Below are 20,513 nucleotides of genomic sequence, written 5' to 3' on the forward strand. Positions count from 1 at the left end.
TGGTTTTCTGTCAATCAGAGCACTTATTTAGGCATGAAGTGGCCTTTCAATCTCTGTAAATCAATTCATATAGGTGACCTGGCCCAAATTCTCTGACTGAAAAGGAAACGTTGCTTGTGGCAGGATTTATTCCCTAGCCAATCTTCTCTATTTCCCTGCCAAAATGAGGGCCTCTTTTATTGTGTGATGGAGAGAGAATGCCACATGTAATTAGAGAGAATGAGCAGAGAGGAAGAGAAAAGGCGGTGAGCATGCCACCGTACTGGCGGAAGTCTCCCAGGAACAGAAGGTGATGCGTTGTGACAGATGCCTTTGTTATGTTGTTTGTTAAACACTGTGTGGCTGCATTTCACAACATTTCTGAATCTTCCCCTGCATTCCCTGGGTATTTTGGCAGCAGAAAATGAAAACTATTGGGGCTGGAGAGTGGGGGCTGGGGAGTAGTTAGCAAGGAGGGCCCAGAAATAATAATGCAACGAGATTCGTGTTCAAAATCACCTTCGCCAAATATGCCATGCTCATGCAGTCACTGTTTGTTTTAGGGTTTGAGAGTTATTGCTTAAGAGATATGTTCATTGTGTCTAATTAAATTCAAATTGAGTGAATATTTGAATACCAGCAATGTGCCAAACTGCGTTAGGCTTTGGGGATAGAAATAGGATAAAACACTATCTTTACTCTCAAGAGAGTCACACTCTAGTGTAAACAATTAGGTAAACACATGCCGCACATACACACAATGCACACCCATACACATATACATATTCAACATAGAAACTAAAGTGCAATGACTGTTTAAATAGTCAAAATTTATTCAAATTTGAGGAAAAGGAGGTTAGGAAGAATCACTGAGAGGTGTGAATGTAATTCCAGGTAAACAATAAAGAGCTTATATATACATTTATAAACTTGAGTTTGCATTCCAGGAGATATCCAAGTATAATAAGAGAGTATATGTACACACACACACACACACACACACACACACACAGATACACATACATAGACAATTTTTGTAAGTGTTGATGAATGAGGTACAAGGTGCAGGGAATAGTATGGAAAAGGCAAAGAGATGAATGCTTGAAAAACAGTAAATGATTCTATTGATCTGTAACATAGGACTATGCAGAAGAGAAGAACATGAAGAGGGCAGAATGAGAGTTTTATCCTGCCCTATGGAGGTATTTCCTTGGCTAGGAGAGAGAGATTCGGTAAGGGAGAGCTATTGCGAGATTTCTGAACATTGGTGTTGACACTTCAGGTTACACTTCGAGGTGCCACTGAAACTTCTCAATGAAATGAAACCCTGGGTAAAATATGTTATAAAAGTATGGTAACCTAACTTTTGTCTCAAATCCCTTCCACTCTCAACTCTAATCTAGATGTTCATTCTGTGCCCAGCTTCTGTCAGGGAAAGTGGAAAGATGAGTATGAATAAACTTTTGGGCTGGCATAAGCTTCAGGGTGGAGAGTAGGAGTGAAGAGCACCTCTGTTGTATGCCAGGAAAGAGGCTGGGGACCAGTTTTACAGAGTCTGTCTTAAAGACGCAAATCCAGGGAAGAATTGACTTTCCAAGTTCTTGAACCTTAATGGGGAAGCTCAGCATCAGTTTCATATGCACATGCTTGATGTTCCTGACCACAGGAAAAGAAATAAAAAATGAACAGTGGTTAAATTACACCCCATTCCTATTACTGGCAGAGGGAAATAAAGCAAAGAAGTAACCAGGATGCTCAGGCTCAGAACTGGAATTCATTTTCTCCTGAATCACTGAACCTAAGGAATAAACAATATTTATTTTTCTATCACTCTTGGGCCTGCGATTACCTAGAGTAATCCAGGAGACAGGCAGGACAGCCTGTGAATTAACAAAGGAAAACAGCTACACCTCTCAAGGTATACACAGACAGAGAAAGATGCTCAAACAGAGTAGGCATTCAGAAAAATAGAGATATAGAACAGTTCCATTTGAAGACTTAACAAAGACAGTAACAGTGGTAATAATAACTTGTAACAAAACTCAAGAGCAGTATAATATGCTTCCTGGAACTGGAGTTATGACTTTCAAACTATAACTAAATCAGAAAATAATAAGGAATAAAATTAAAGAGGTCACTATTAGAACCCAAATTAATAACATGAAGTATATATGTACATATATACACACTTACACACATATATACATATTCATTTTTACATATATGAAAATGTATGTGTGAAAGCACTTTGGGTAAAAATGAGACAGAAAAGATTCCACAAGATAGAGGAAGATAAAAATAAACAATAAATGTGGGTGTTTTTGTGTATGTTTGTATGTGTGTGAAGCATGGATTACTTGAAGTGCTAAATATTTGTTGAATATGTTGAAATGCTAAATATAAATGCTAAATAAATGTACTTTTAACTAGAAAGGCCATATTAAAAATAAATACTAATATTAGCCTATAATAATTCTAAACTTTCTTAGTGATACCTAGGAAATGGCAGTCAACACTAGAGGGAGAAATTAAAATAATTACAAAGGTTTTGTCTGAGTTAAGTCAGAGAGGAGGAGTGAAGAGAGAGGAAGTGTTCTCAAAGCTTTGTTTTACTGAGAAAGGGATAAAATCAGAAAACAATAATGTCTTATAGAGGTATGTTATTTTAAGTAATTGTAGAGGAATCTGCAATTTTTTGCAAACTCATCTGAGGAAAAAGTAAACACTAAAGAAAGAAAATTACTAAGGAAATTGCAGTATTACAATGATGAGAAAAATGCTAATAGCTGCTTAATCAAATAGCATATATGAGTGAAAGGAGAAAAATAAAATACAAAGTAAGTATATAGTAATATGGAAGAAATAAAATTAAGCATATTAGTTATTACTTTAAGTATGTGTTAATTGAAATATCTAAGAGTAAGTCAGTAATCATTAGATGAGGTTAAACAACAGAACATAGTTATATGCTGTTTACAAAAAATACATTTAAAACAAAGCCATAAAGAATGGCTAAAAAGCAGTGGGATAGCCTAAGGGATATTATACAAATACAAACAGCAACGAAGGTACCAACAACAAACCACAATAACAAAAATACTAGCATAAGTCACACAGAAATTTAAGTTAAAACAGTAAAAGAGCCATAAACCTTTATGCAGCAAACAATATAGCAACTAAGAACAGAAAGCAAAATCCATAAAAAATGTGAGAACATAATACATATTACAATGAAATACTTAGATATCTTTCATAATTCGAAAGTTTTAGCAGACAAAATTGAAAAGAACTTATTCGAAGAACAAATTAAAATAATTAGCATACTTCTGATTGAGAAAGAAAGATAAAGGAGACTTTATGAAATGATATACATTTTTGTTATATCTAAGAAATATTTGTAATATTTGGTCATATACTCGGCAAGAGACAAATTCTTTTTATTTAAATTTGTTTAATTTTTTACACACATCTGTACCAACCAGAACAAATTCTTAATTAAAATATATGATGGACCACATTATCTTATAATAATCCAATTTCATTAAAAATAAGTTATTTGAGACCACGTGCAGTGGCTCATGCCTGTAATGCCGGCTCTTTGGGAGACTGAGGTGGGCAGATCACGAGATCAGGATATCGAGACCATCCTGGCTAACACGGTGAAACCCTGTCTCTACTAAAAATACAAAAACTTAGCCTGGCATGGTGGCGGATGCCTGTAGTCCCAGTTATTTGGGAGGCTGAGGCAGGAGAATGGTGTGAATCTGGGAGGCGGAGCTTGCAGTGAGCCGAGATTGCACCACTGCACTCCAGCCTGGGTGACAGAGCAAGACTCTGTCTCTAAAAAAAACAAACAAAAAAAAAGTTATTTGAAATTTGACTAAAATATATTTACAACTTGAAAATTAAATAAATTAAACGTATGTAGCCTTTGGATCAAAGAGGAACTAAATTGCAAACCATCTAGAAAGCAACACAAGGAAGTCCTATCAGAAATGCTTCCACAATTAAAAAAGATAGTTAAAAACTATGAGTTAGTGCTCCTGTAGAGGAATTAAGAAAAAAACAGAAAATAAAATTATAAAAACTCTCCACACGAAATTAATAAAGATAAAATCTGAAATTAATGAAACAGAACAAATAAGTTGCAGAAAAAAATATAAACAGCATGCAAATCAGTTCATTGTAAAAGCAAGTAAAATACATAAAGCATTTTAGCTTAATTAAAAATAAAAGAGAAGGATAAAATGTATTAAAAATTAAGGAATATTAAGGAGGTATAACCACAAATAAAAATTTGATCAAGGGATAATTTAGAGTAAAATTTTGAAAACCTAGAGGAAAAGGATGATTTCCTAGGGATCTGTAAATGATTATAATTGACCACAAAGGAATAGAAAATGTGAATAAATCAAGTCCAATAAAAGACAGGAAGTATGATTAAGTAGCGATCATTAAAATAGTCACCATAAACAAATAAGTTCACAGACTGAGTCTATCTAACTTATAAATAATTTCAACATGATGCTCCCTAGAATAAAACATCAACTCAATTTATTTTATGAAGACACTAGGGCTTTAAAATCAAAGCATAGTCTTAATGCTAATAAGAATGTTATAGAGTTGCATACATGTATAAACTCCAAATAATATATTTAATATCTATTTATATGTACATAAATATATATATATAAGCTCTAAATAAGATATTAACAAACAGAATGAAGGTATAAAGCCAAAAAGAGAATAACAGACTTATCCTTAAATATTCACGGGTGATTCAAACTACTGTTTACTCTGTTGCGCCAACAAATAAGAGGGAAAGATCATAGGATTGCATTAATATATGCTGAAAAAGCATTTGATAAAAATCAGAGAGTTTACTAAATAAAATTAGTATAAAATAAAACAACTTAGATTTTATAAAGTCTACATTCAAAACCTTACAGCATACATGACTCTAAATGGTAAAACACAAAACTCTTTAAGTAATGTACTAGGCAAAAATAATCAGTATTGTCATGATTAGTGTTTTTTAAATGCTCTAGCAGATTCAATATAAAAAAAGTAAAGATAATATGTTAACAATAAGAGATTATAGCGGGGAAAACAAACACATAGTATCATAAGAAAATTGGGTAAGGCAATTGGATACAAGACAAATACTCAAGAGTCAATATCCCCTCTATATACTAGCAATAAACACCATTTCGAAAAGAGAGCATTTCTATTAACATCAAGAACAAAAATCATATATAATATAATTTTAACAATAAAATCACAGTATATACATAAAAATGTAAAGTCTACTGTATTAATTGAATTAAAATGTATGTTCGAGTACTACTTTAACTAATATATTAATTTGTATTTTGAAAATTATGCAATTCCACTTAGAAACCCAACAGAAATTATGGAATAAAATTACATAATTTTAAAGTTTAAAACAAAGAAAAGATGGCAAAGAAGAGTCCAAAAATTTGTGTAAAAGAACAGCAGGGAAGGGAAAATGCTTCAACCGATCTTAGTACATACCACAAGACCAATGTAATCAAATGGATGGGTTGTGTAGGAACAGAGAAGGAATAGAGAAGGAATGACAGCTTAAACATTATATTTTGTTTGCTGATATATTTCGAGCACATAGCAAAGTGCCCAAGGAATATTGAATGATTTAATTTGTGGAATAGATCAGAGGAATTGTATAGGGAGCCTAGATGTGGATCTCAATAGATAGGACTTATGGTAAGTAAAAGACATTTTATTTAAATATAGTATACATACAAATTATAAGTGTGCAGCTTGACAAATTTCGATATATAAACTCACTTCTGTTAGCAATGTATCTCATATATACATAAAATCATTACATTACCCCAGAAGTCCCATTTGTGTATATTCCCAAAATATACCCTCAAATGTTCTCCAAAAATAATTTCTGACTCTAAAACCATAGGTTTGTTTTTCTATAGGAAATCTTAAGATAGCATTGACTTTTTGTTGAAATTATTAATAGTACTGTTGTTATTTTTATCTCTTCTGCTCAAGTGGTCCTTAGGTTGTAAGCCAAATTATCATCGTTCTCATAAAGCTACAGTAAGTAGATTTTGAGTAATAATATAAGTTGAGTGCTTTACATTCATTTTCTAATGTAGGTCATGTAAAACCAAGATGAATTGTATATTTTATTTAGAAAGTGAAGAATTTGAGGCTTAGAGAGATAAAGCAATTACGTAAATGTATGCAGCGAGAGGCAGTAGAACCAGAACTCAAACCCATTTTCATGTAATCATCCTGTAGCTCACTGTTTTCACACTACAAAGTGTTATGAGAATTAAATCAGATAATACTTAATGAAGTATTTAACACATCACCTGCTCTAAAGTGCGTCCTTAATACATGTATAGTTATAATCGTAAGGTCAAAATTCATTCAGTCTTCACAATGAAAAGCTAGGTTTATAACCTCACATTTGAAGACGAGAAAACTGAGGTTTAGGGAGGTTAAATTACCTACCGCATTAACACAACTACCTGGCAAAGGCAGGGTTAGCCTTAAGCCATTTCTCTCCAAAGTCTTATTCTTAAGCACTGTCTGGGCCCAGGTTCCACCACACCTACATTGACCTTAGGCAATTCATTCAGTCTCTCTGTCTTGGCTGAATAATCTGTATTTTAAAAGCCAAAACCCCTGCTCTGTTTATCTCAGAGTGCTGATGTAAGAAAGGTGAAGGGGCTTTGAAACAATAATATCATAATACAGAAGACTGTTGCTTATTTCTCCCTTAGCAACACAAGGTGGCAGATATAACAGCCAGGTCATCATTATCTACAACAAATATTCATTTCAGACTAAGAAGAGAATTATGCATTTTGACATATCCTCTCATAATGATTTCATAAAATCTTTAATTTTTCTGAAAATGGGCTTTTGTCTGTCTGGTGAATGGTTCTTGCTTCTTTATTTCACAACATTAATGCCAAAAAAAGCAGAGCAAGCTATTTTTGCCATTTTGGAGGATAGAGGTGGGGTGGATAACAGGCATAGAGAGATAATAGATATCTTCATGATTCTGTTGTAAACTGTCACTTAAACAAAGGCAAGAATCTGTATCTACCAACTTCCAAGACTGCATGAGTCCTCGTACAAAGGGTGAAAAGTCACTTCAGAGACAGTCAAGAAATAAGACACTGCTACCTCTGTTAAAGAAGGTTTCTCTACTAACTACCAGACCACCTGTATCTCCTGTAGCCATCAGGTCTCAATTCATCTCAAACTCCTTCTAAATGCTCCATATCTATTTTTTTGACCTTTGTTACTCTGCTTCCTAAGTAGTCCCTTTAACCTCTCCTTCTTATGTACTCACTCCACGTATCAGGAACCATTTCAAAAGCCACAGCTTCCCTAAAAGTTCCTGCAGTCTTCCTGACTTAATAAAATATTTCTCATTTCCGTCAAGTGCATTTAGTTTCATTAGTGGCATATTTCCTTTTTACCATGACAAAGTTACCTTTTCCCCATTTTAAAAGTATGACAATAAAGTATGTCTATTTTAAAGTATATAAGAACTATAAACTTAGTGAATAGTATTAGTGAATAGTGAGTGCTATTTTTACCACTCTTATCCTACTCTCCTCTGCCAGCGTACCCTATTTTAATTTTTTTTAGTTCATAGTTTCACACATATTTTACATGCATTTAAATGCTCCACTGAATCCAAAGATACTTTGGAATGAAAATCACTATTCTGGCCTTGGATATATATATCAGAATCCAAAGATACTTTGGAATGAAAATCACTATTCTGGCCTTGGATATATTATCAGGTAATAACAACAGCTATACAGAAAAATAAAGTGCAGTAAGAGGATTGATTTGATAAAAACATATTCTCTCTGAGAAGACAAAACCCATAAAATGGAAGTAGGAATGTTCCTGGAAGTAAACTATAGAAGTTCAGAGAAAGAAACAGTTGGGGGCTTAATGAACTGGAAAATGCTTCATGGGGCAGTCTGCTACTAGCACTGCAGAAGGGGTAGATTTACGGAGCATGAGCATAAGCATTACACATTGGAGGTACACAGTAAGCAAAGGCACAGCAGCAGGATGAACAGAGTGAAGGGAAGATAGTAAGGTGATTCTTTCCATTTCTTCCCCTTCTCGTCTGCTCCCAAGTCCTGAGTACACTAACTCAGTAGTACTTCTTGTTCTCTTCTTTCACTTGATCACACCCCAACCCAGACCAAGGGCATTTACCTCCTGGTGGCTGTTTCCTGGGTCCATCTGCATCTTCCAAAAAATCAATATTGGTCTTGCATGTCTCACCATGCTTACTCTCCTAAACAGCCCAAAACACACCACTTTATTAACATACATACACATATTCACATGCATATATGTACATACACATATATACATATACACACATGCACATGCACATAAATATGTATTTCAACTTTCTTTTATTTACATTAATTTCAAAATAATAGGCTCATAATTCATGTCATTAATTTTTCATTTTTTTAGTAGAAGGTACTAAAGTTTTTAAAGGAAGTTGAGAATTTAACTCTTTTACACCACTTCCCAAATCTTCCTCCCCAATCTCCCCACAAAATATATGTATATATTTCCCTGTATTCATTATTATGTATAGTTGTATTACTATATAAACAGTATTCATAACTGAGTTATGTAGTTTACTATGCGTCTTTGCCCTTTTGTGCTAAAACAAAATACCTGAGACTGGGTAATAGATAAACAACATAAATGTACTTCCCTCAGTTCTGGAGACTGGGAAGTTCAAGACCTAGGCACTGGCAGGTTAGGTATCTGCTGCTGCTGGTCTCTGTTTTCAAGATGGCGCCTTATACAATGCATCCTCCAGAGGGAAGAAACACTGTGTCCTCACACAGCAGTAGAAAAGGAAAGAAAAAAAAGCCCTAACTCCCTCCAGCCCTTTTATAAGGCACTAATCCACATGAGGCTGAGCCCTCATGGCCTAATCCCCTCCTATAGGCCTTGCCTCTTAACACTGTTGCATTGAGGATGAAGTTTCAACATGGATTTGAGGGAACACAACATCCAAATCATAGCACTATGTTTGCATTTACTTGCTTTGACTTTTTTTTCTTCTGGAATTGATCATTGCTTCATTATTTTCATTTGCCTTATTTTCAAACATCGTTTCATTCTGCAGTTTTCCAACAATACCAACCATAGAGATTCTCTCATTTTCGTCAATTACCACAGTATGCATGTATGTGCTGAGAAACATTCTCCTTCATCCCCACACCCTGGAGTCCTTCGTCCCGCCCAACGGGGGATTCAATCACTCCCTAGCAGGAGTTTTCAGCTCTTTCATGGGAATATTTTCACCACAATTTTAAAATTGCCTTGTTTGTTCTTCTGCGTTGGATCCTCCGTTTCTTTCAGAACACTCTTCTGAGTCTTCTCTTTCCTGGTTTATACCTTCGCATTGTTGGAGCATGCCTTCCAGTATTTCCTCACATACTTTCAGAGATATATTTTTGAGACACTGTTTGTTTAAACATGTCCTTATTATACCCTAATATATAATGATGAATTGTCTGTATTTATTTTCTCTGCTGGAAATAATTTTCCCTCAAAATTTTGGTGGAATTCATCCACAGTCTTCTAATTTCTGTGCTGGTGATGTCACCTAGATACTTAATCATTGTATACGGCGATGGAAATAGATTGAGCAGAGGAATGCTGCTTTTCTCTCTGGAAGATTTTACGGATGTTCCTTTCTGCATGTTGAAATTTTACTCAGAAGTGCCTCAATGTGGGCATTTTTTAATTTGGGGGGATGAGAACATGGGATTCCTCAATCTAAGAGCTAATGTTCTTCATTTCTTAAATACATGTATCCACACACTTATGTACAAATACACACACATGTGTATATAGTGTTTACATATGTATATATACACTGTATGTATATATACTGCGTAGTGTGTATATAGTGTATGTTTATGTGTAGATATACGTGTATATATTAAAATTTCTCTCCTCTATATTTTTATATTCTTTCCATAATTATTATTTATATTGGAACTCCTAGATGTGTCTGATATCGTTCTCTTCTCTTTTCTGTTTTCTATATTTGTGTCTTTATGTTCAACTTTCTAGAGATTTCCTAATTTATCTTCCAACCCAGCCATTGAATTGTTTTAAAAATATTTTGGATTTTAAAAGTGTACTGCACACTTTTTACTTCCAAATTTTCTGCCATTTTTAATAGAACATGTTCATACCCCATTAAGGACACCAATCACACTTGTATGTAGGTGTGTCTTGTAGTTTCTCTTTCCTCTGCAGTCACCTTCTACCTGGTTTCTCTGCATCAATCCTTCGCCACTAGAGTCCAATTTCAACATGGCAGCTAGAATTATCATTTTTAAAAGTGATTAATGTTTTAAGTGATAAAATAATCCCTACCCCCCAAAACAAACAATATGGAAATTTATAAAGTAAAAAGTAAAAACTTACAATCCCACTACCAAACAACTGTCATGAATATTTGCTGGCTGTCACTCTGACATCTCTCTAAGGAACATATATATATATCCCTGCCTAAAGAATATATAGAAACATGATAGATGACAGACAGATAAAAGTGTAATGCTGTTATAAGGGCTATTTTATTTATTATCATTATTATTATTATTCATTTATTTATTTATTTTTTTGAGACAGAGTCTCACTGTATCGCCCAGGCTGGAGTGCAGTGGTGCAATCTCGGTTCACTGCAAGCTCCGCCTCCTGTGTTCACACCATTCTCCTGCCTCAGCCTCCCAATTAGCTGGGACTACAGGCATCTGCCACCATGCCGGGCTAATTTTTTGTATTTTTAGTAGAGACGAAGTTTCACCGTGTTATGCAGGATGGTCTCTATCTCCTGACCTCGTGATCTGCCCACCTCCTAAAGTGCTGGGATTACAGGCATGAGCCACTGTGCTCGGCGTATTATTATTTTTTACATGATACATATTTATGGTATGCAACATGATGTCTTGATACATGCATACAATATGAAATGGCCAAATTAAACTTATTAACACATGCATCGCCCCACATAACTATCATGTCATCCACAGTTCACTATTCCAGAAATTATCAGGTACACAATAGATTGTTACTAACCCTAGTCATCATAATATACCACAGATCCCCTGAACACATTCCTCCTGTCCAACTGAAATTTTATATCTTTTGACCAACATCTCCCGAATTGCCTCAAACCCCAACCTCTGGTAACCACCATTCTCTCTGCTTCTGTGAGTTTGACTTTTTTAGATTCCACATAAAAGTGGAATCACGTGATATTTGTCTTTCTGTGCCTAGCTTATTTCACTTATTATAATGTCCTACAGGGCTACTTTAAAATAGATGCTTTAATCAAACACCTCATGTTCTCACACATAGGTGGGAAATGAACAATGAGAACACTCGGACACAGGCTGGGAACATCACATACCAGGGCCTGTCGTGGGGTGGGGGGTGGAGGGAGGGATAGCATTAGGAGATATACCTAATGTAAATGATGAGTTAACAGGTGCAGCACACCCTCATGGCACATGTATACATGTGCAACGAACATGCACGTTGTGCACATGTACCCTAGAACTTAACGTATAATAATAAAAAATAATAAATAATAAAATTTAAAAATAAAAAAGGATGGTTTAAATTTAGTTTTACTTGATTTAGCAATAAGTAAAATATATTGAAGTAAACATGAAAGAATTGATGAATGCCAAATTAAGTATTTTCCACCAGGAGGAGAGACTAGTGTCTGAAATATCTCTAGAGTTACGAAAAAGAGGTAACAAGAAATTTTAAGTTACACTCTTTTTTTAAAAAAAAAAAATGGTTCTATTTTAGACCTATCTGTTGACTCCTGCTGTGAAGAAACCAGTGGTCTTATACCCTCTCTCTCTATTTCCCTCTCTGTCTCTCCAGTTCCCCTCTCTCGTATGCTATTCTTAGGAAGGTTTAAAACATTTACATATTCTGGTCTGAAACCAATTTTCACTGTTGTTTCAACTTAATTGTGTATTTAATTGAAATCTGTCATCACCCCTGACCCATTTCCTATGGCTTATATCCAATTACTTTGTCATCATTTGTACTTTTGTTTACCTGATTTCATCTTCTGGAAGCTTTTTGTTTTTCAAAATATATATTTTGTTTACCCCCATCTATTCAAAATATTCTCAATTCGATGTGTAATGAATACAAAATCACTGAGATATTTTAGTATCTTTTTCTTAGCAAGTCTTTAATCTCTGGTGTGTGTTTTACGCTTAGAGCACTTTTCAGTTCCGCTGGCCGTATGTCAGGTGTTGGGTTGTCACACATGGTTAGTGACCACAGTCTTGGGGGCACAGTTCTGGACTTTGTCTTTTCCTTTGTCTCCTGTTAAATCGTGATTTCACCCCTGCAGTTTCTCCAAATTGTGAGGTTCTGTCCTTGAAGGGATTGCTGGGGTGTCAATTTTTGGTTTATTGTGTTCTCCAATGTTTATAACTTTTTATTTTGAGACCGTTGTAGATCCACATGCAGCCAAATGAAATCATATAGAAGCTTTTTCAAATAAGAGACTGGGGGATCCTTGGTTCCTTCAGTTTGTGCATGCTTCCCGATATCTGCATCCTGCTTTTACACTTGAAAGTAACTTCCTTTTTAAATGTAAGTGAGATCATGTAGTTCTGCTGTTTAAAATCCTGCCATTGCACCCCATTTCACTCACTAAAAGCCAACCATCTCTATAGTAGATGACAAGTCATGAAAGTTCTTACTATCAGATACTCCTCTGTTAATAGATGGGTAAGATTATTGCCTCTCTGCTTTCTTCAGCTTCTCCACCTCCTCTAGTTCTTTTCTGGCCAAATGGCCACAACTGTAAGGCCTAAGGTTTTCCCCTCTGTCTTTCATTGCCTTATACGAGATACGCACATGGCCCAAGCCCTCACTTTCAAGATTTTGCCCAAATGTCACCTCAGTGAAGCCTACCCTGAGCAGCCAATTTAAAATGAATTACTTCTCTCCACCCATTCAACACTCCCAATTCCCTGTTGCAGTGCTCACCCTAGTTTCTTCTTTTCCAAAGCACTTTGCACTTTCTAATATGCTGTATAATTTACTTATTTATGGTCTTTGTTTGTTTAATCCCATAGCCAAAATAAAGTTCTGTCAATTACTGTTGACCATGATAGTTTGTTTAACTTATCTGTGTCTCAGTTTCTCCATCTATAAAATTTAAATGAGAACAATTATTTTCATTTATTTAGTGGCTACCATGTTCAGTGATAGTCTCTTCATATGTAATTTGTCATGTAAGCACTGCAATCACCTTCAGGTCAATTGTCCACATCTAGCAAATGAGATAACATTAGAAAAGGCTAGGTGACTTGCCCGAGGTCCCACAGCTATTAATTGATGCAGACTGGACAGAATTATAGGAGATAACTTAGATACCCACTACCATTTAAAAAAAAAAACTCTTAGTAAATGTTTACTTAAAAACATATTTTATTTTTCATTGCATCCATTTTAATAATTGCTTATGTAGTTATTCCCATTTTACAGATAAAGAAACTGAGCTCCCCAGAAGTTAAAATACTTGGTCAGAAAATTGGTAATTACTGAACCTGGATTTCACAACCAGGGTGTCTCTGGCTGCAAAACTCTTACTCTTTTGATACTACCAAAAGGCATTCAAAGTTTGCTGGATGAAGAGTAAATGTAACTAATGTATAGTTTCTCATTTTTACTTGCTAAATATAAAATCTCTTCTTCAATACTGCTTAAGCACATGTTATTTGATCTGGATATGATTCTCCTAATGAATTTAGGCAGTGAGAAATTAACACCATTTCAATAAATTGGACATTGACATTTTTTGAATTGCCATCTATTTTACTCCAATTTATGGGGTAATCAGCACTCTATTCCATAATGCTATGAGGTTTCCCACTGCTATCAATCATTTCTTCTCTCTTCATGGTATTACTGCTTTCACTTGGTGGCCTCTGCTGCCAAATAAAAGGTCACTTAATGGGTCCTTACTCTTTGGAGCACCATCCAAAGCCTCCTCTTCAATCAGCTTCTCAGGGAGAGATCCAGGTGGGGGCAAAGAGGCAGGTCATTTCACTTCTGTTTCCATGGCAACCCATATATGAATGTGATCTTAGCCCACGACCTTGGACATAATGACCCCTAATCACATCCTCTGCACCCCTCAGGAGTCAGTGACTGCTATGTCAATTTCCTGTGACTCACTTTAATGGCACAAGTCTCAGAAAGGAAGACAACCTATCTCAAGCAGGCAGGGGCAACCAGCAATTACTTTGGGGCAGAAACTTAGAAGAGACAGGATCTTTGCAAGAATGCTACAACAGCAGTAGTTAAAATATGTTACTAGGCTCTGAGGTGCCAAAGGGACCACTCTTGTTGGAGTGTTTCAGCTCCTAATTAACCCTGACTCAATTCAGTTTTGACCTACTTCATTTCTAAATCCCACAAAAGATCATGTGAATAAAGGAAACTATGTCTAAAGAGAAATCTCTGAAGAAACAAAGAATGCTGGGATAAGTAGGAAGAGGATACACTATATGGTCGAAGTTAACTATCTTCAAATATATCAAATGTTGACATGATAAAAAAATTGGGGTCAGACTGTTATCTGGAAGTACAATCACTGGGAGACAGTTATAGGCAGGCATCCTCTCCTTGGGAGGCTCATATATCATGGTGGCCACGATAAGATTGGAATCACAGCTCTCCTTTTTACTAACTGTGTGGCTATGTGCAAATGTTGGTTTTTCTGATACTTATATTTCCTCCTTTATGAAATAGGAGAAACATTGGTATTCCTATATTTAATATTTATTAAGTCTGTCTTCATTATTTTTTACTGTGAGGATTAAATATACAAATTCATAGAAAACTTAGCTTACTGACTGGCACATGCGATGTGTGTTAAAGGCAGTCATTTCTTTGCTGTTGTTATCATTAATATTACTTAACCTGTTACTAAAAATAAATTTTCTAAAAGTCAAACATGCTAGGAAAGGTTGCTTTAGAAGGTATTAGTTTCCACCGGACAAACTCTGCCAGTGAACATATGGCAAAGGTAGAAGGGGGTGCAATTCATCAGAAGCTGAGATTTCAGTACTGGGAGATTATTTGAAGTATAGCCTTTAAATTTATAAATTTATAATTGGAGGTTGCCATTATACTGTGATGTTTAGATTTTCTTCAGTATTTACAAATATCAATAGTGATATCTGTTCTGTCTTTCTGATAGCCGGTAGGTATGAGTAGAACCACCAGGTGTTACCAAAGCAAACTGATAGAAAAATTTCAGGCCTCCTCTTTATTTCACTCCCATGCTTTCATCATTCCAGCACCATAAATTCTACCCAGCTCTATTTTTTTATGTTTTTTTTTTTACATAAGTCACTGTTAGGCCATTATATGCCCATGTGTAAGCTTAATTTCCTACTTTCATGGGTTTTCTTTATCTACATCCAAAGCTCAACAGTCAAGAAATCCTGTGAAAATTGAACCTTGAATACCATCTTCTCTTCCCGCAGTTCCCCTATAGCATGAATGTCTTGTTCTCTTGTGGACACGTTAACTCATTCAGCACAGAGTCTGAACCACTATTCTGTGCCACGTGTGCAGACACTATGGATAGAGCTAAGGACAGTCTACCTTAAGAGCATCATGGAGCTTTGGCCCTAGTGGTGGAGGCAAATAAGCAATATGTTACATAGACAACCAACTTTACCCACATGGAATAGAATAGCATGCAACAGGAATAGTGAATGGACTAAGACCAAACCTATTAACATGGCTACATCTCAAAAACGTATGTGAGTGGACAAAAGAAATGTGCTTTTAATAGTGTAATAACACATTTATATGGATTTTGTAGGTATATGCGAAGAGTAATAGAAACCAACTTCATAAAAGTGCTTACCTCAAGTGGGATTGAGAACAAGAGAGAAGAATGGAATCTAGTAGGAATATTCAAGGGTTATAACTTTTTAGGGAAATCTTATTTCTTTTTTTGGAAGGCGAGTATATGAACTGTTTCTTTCATATATTTATGAATGAACATTCACATATATGAATGTTGATATATATGTAAATTTTTCAGAAGGTACCTCAAAAAAGGATATATATATATACTTCCATATACATTTTTAAAGAATGGTTCATATATATGAATGAAATGATCTCTAAAATAAAATATTTCTATAGAAAGATATTATAGCTTGCCAAAAAAAGTGTTTTCAATGACACTATTATATTAAATCAAAATTAGATATACTTGATTTAGAAGGGGCATATGATAGGAATAGCTTCTCTGTGTCTCTGTGGAAATAGCTTTGAAGAAGAGATAACTAAGTAAAATGTGGAAATGTGGGAGTGAGGGGTAGAAGGGAAAGGCGCTCCCCTAACTTTAATCCTTTTTAAACTTTTGCTTGCATTTTGATATCAATTGCCAACATGAAACTGATTTCAACCTATTCTAGCTCCTCAATTGAACAGGCAGTCCATTAAGACATCGCATCTTACTTAATTTTGTATCCACCGGAGCAATGAACAAAATTTATTATGTTAAACACTCATAAAAGTCAAGGCCTCGGACCTCATGTAACCTGAAAGTCACAAATATGCTAAATGTTGAGTACACATTTATTTTTTAATTTATATTTCATTGGCAACTAGCCCAAGTTTATGCGGTTTTAAAATGGATGTTTATATGGATTTTTTTACACTATCTGTGCCATCTAATATTTCATCTGGATTTTCAATAAAGTAATGAAGGATATCTTTGGATCATGCTCTTCCCTCTGTGTAAAATACGTTTTCTTTTTTATCCTTCAATAATCAAGTTCAATTTGCTCTATTTATTAAAGTCCTGCTCATATGCCTTGCCTTCATGAAGTCTTTGCTAATCAGTTCAGTCCAAAGATGGGGCTGCCTCTTGTAGACTCCTTTGTAACTCTGTGACATTGGTTAGGTTTAGTATAGTTCCTGGGCCATTGTAGAGAGCCACTGCATTGTAGCCATTAATATTATTGAAGGATATTCCCTGCCTTTAGAAATGTACACTTCACCAGGGAGACAGCAATGACACAGATGCAACATTATATGATTTAATACAATTCGATATGTCCCCCAGCCTAACACATTCATTTTTTGGCACAAAGCAGCTGCTCAAATAAGAAACGATGAAATGAATAAATAAGTCAATGAAATGATCAACATATGAATTGTATTTGTCTAGCCCGTTGGAGATCTCAGCCTTGCAAACATACACCTTGCACCCCAAGGGGTAAAGTTATTTATTGTTTGCATAGGACAGCACTTTGACAAATGAACAAAAGTCTGAGCTGGCTTCATTAAAAGGAATGGATATAAAGTAGCAACATGTCTGTGCTGAGCTACTGAAAGTAAAACGGGATAATTGCTGTGGTTACATTGAGGCTGATCAAGCTGAGAGAAACAAGTTTCAAATTGTTCCAATCAGTCCTAATCCAGCAGAGTTGTTAACAGTGTTCTACCCTGGTGTGACTGCATCTGCTAACCTGAGACAATGATTTATATCACAGTTTATGAAAGTTCCAATTTGTCCTAATTTGATGAGTGAAACCCAGCAAGGCAGGCAGGAGACATACATTGCACTATGACTGGAATTCCCATTTCTTTCTCCTCTCTGCACCACCCACAGACTCATAGGTGATGTGCATCTGCTTGCCAGGCACCTTTTGTTGTAGTCTTAAGCTGAGGGAGACAGAGCAGCAAGTTGCAGTAAAAGTTCTCAATCACACCCTAGGTCTGAAAGATCCAGCAGAAAAGGGTGTTTCGAGCAAAGCTGATATGGTAGAATCATACAACTAGATGAGTCATGGAGACTTCTGAGTCTAGGAGTTCTTAATGTGGAAATCATGAGACCTTAGGTTAGAAAGCAGTGATTCTATGAATGCTGCAAAAGTGTGCATTCATGTGTTTGCATGTGTTTGTGCAATTTTCCTTCCTCAGGAGAAAGTTCAGAGCTTTCATTGGACCTCAAATTGTTCTTGCGACCTAACGAAGTTATGAACCATTGACAGGTCTAATCCACTCAGTATAAAAAATAAAAAAAACAGAAAGTAGGTCATTAAGATAATGTCCCTAAATCACTATTAGAGAAAGAACTGGGGATAGATTACAGGAATCCTAAAGCCAGACAGGAAATAATTTACATGTTTGACCACAGGGAAAAAAAAAAAAAATGTAGCTTCAGCCAAGTGTGGTTTCTTGGACACAGTTTTTCCCTATCCCTTCCTCCTCCTGTCCTATTGGCAATGCTGCTCCCATTTAGACAGCCAGTTGAGTGTCTCCTTCATATCCAGAGGTATCCTAAAAAAATAAAAATAAAAAAAAAAGGGGGCTATTGATAGACATGGAGACATAGAGATCCCATGATGCCATGGAAAGAACATGCTAGCAACAGTTTCTGGTAGACTGTCAGGCACAGAATTACATGAAGTACATATTTTTTGGATGAATGAATAAGCTGAAGGACAGGAAATATTGTGTACTTCTTTGACACTCTTTTTGACAATCTGAAAATGAGAATATTCGTTTTCAGAATGTCTCAGCTTCCTTTGCTTTAATATTTGATGACTGTGACAGTCATTTACTTGTGACCTCATTTCCCACTATGAATTAGAGACCTTTTTTCAAGAGATCCCATGCATCTGTGCTTAGATTGAGGATGGGAGAACTGTATAACCCCCTAACTCAAGGAGGCAGCTACCTTTTCAGCTCAGCTGTAACTACTGTTCTCTGACCCTCAGTCCAAGGCAAGCAAGCTCAATATGCCAATATGGATTAATTTGTCTCATTATTAAAGTAAATACATAAAAATGCTTGAGCGTTGTTCCTAACCAGATCAGATTCAAGGCTCTGAAGATACAAACGTAAATTTAAAAGGGATCCTTCCTTAAGGGATCTCACAATCTGTGGGAAGACTGATATATACCCTACAGGCAAGGACTCGATCCTTGACTGCAGTGTACATATTTGGATTGATAATTACTGAAGTCACAGATTGAGCAGAGTATTCAGATCATATGGAGAAAAGAGCTATGATTCATTCTGGGTGCAGCAATGGAAGTGAAAGAAAAGCATTAACTCAGTCTTGAGGATAAATGTGTGAATGTACCAGAGAAGTCGAAAGAAAAATCCATAAAACTAAGATGGCCCAAGCCAAAGCATGACACTCTCAAGGCACATTACATATTTCTAGAGTGGTGAATACTCTGGTATGAGCCTAGGATGGTGCTTGGCATTTAAAGAGAGCTCAATAAATATTTCTTGAATTAGTGAGTGAATCAATAGCTAAATAATTATAATTATTAACAGTGATACCTAGATTTATTAAATTATTATTTAGTGCCAAATTCAATATTAAGCACTTTTCATATATTGTATCACTTAATTTCCACAACAACCATAGAAGACAAGATTTGTTATTTTTTCCATTTTGTACATGAGTTTCCTAAAGCTCAGGGAGGCAGAGGAACTTTTCCAATGTTACATAGCCAGTATCAGTATCAGAATTTGGCTACAGCATGACTGCATGACTTTAAATTCTATGCACTTAAATTGTTTCACTTAAAGTATATAGTGTGTTGGAAAAGAGGATGGAATAAGAAATGTCTGGAAAAAATACATTATGGTCATATTATGAAGGAAGTTGAATGCAGTATTATGAAATTTGTGTTTCACCCTGTTATGAAGGGAAAGCTATACAGAGTTTTCTGACCATGGATAATGCAGGGCCTAAGTTGTGTTTTAGAAAGACAGTTGAAGGGTTGTGAGTCATAGGCTGAAAAGGCAAGAGTCTATATGGTGCAGCACCACTTGGGAGATATATAAATAAGTCATCTTCTCCATATTATCCTGTAGCCTGCTTTTGTTTTGATAAATATTATAGCATGCATATAGTTCCACATCAGTACATCTTCATCTGCTTCAATTATCATTATTTAGAAAAAAAAATTCACTATGAACAATTGTAAATGTAAAAAGCATAGAGAATAAAATCCTAAACCTGTGTCCCTATCATGTGCTTTTCATAATTATCAAGCCATAATTTTTGATAAAATTATCAAATTTTATCATCTATAACCCCCAATGTCCATCCTATTTTGAAGCAAATTTTGAAGCAAATTCCATTCTTGACATTATATTATTTATTCATAAATAGTTCTACATTTCTTTCTTTCTTCTTTTGGTAGAGCTTGGGTCTTGTTGTGTTGCCCAGGCTGATCTTGAATACCTCAAAGAATCCTCCCACCGCAGCCCTCCAAAGGTGCTGGGATTACAGATACAAGCCACCACTCCCAGACAACATGTTTCTTTCTTTTTTTTTTTTTTTGAGATGGAGTCTTGCTCTGTTGCCCAGGCTGGAGTGCAGTGGCATGATCTCGGCTCATTGCAAG

The sequence above is a fragment of the Colobus angolensis genome, unplaced genomic scaffold (assembly GCF_000951035.1).
Source record: "Colobus angolensis palliatus isolate OR3802 unplaced genomic scaffold, Cang.pa_1.0 Scaffold514, whole genome shotgun sequence".
In the NCBI taxonomy this organism is placed as follows: Eukaryota; Metazoa; Chordata; class Mammalia; order Primates; family Cercopithecidae; genus Colobus; species Colobus angolensis.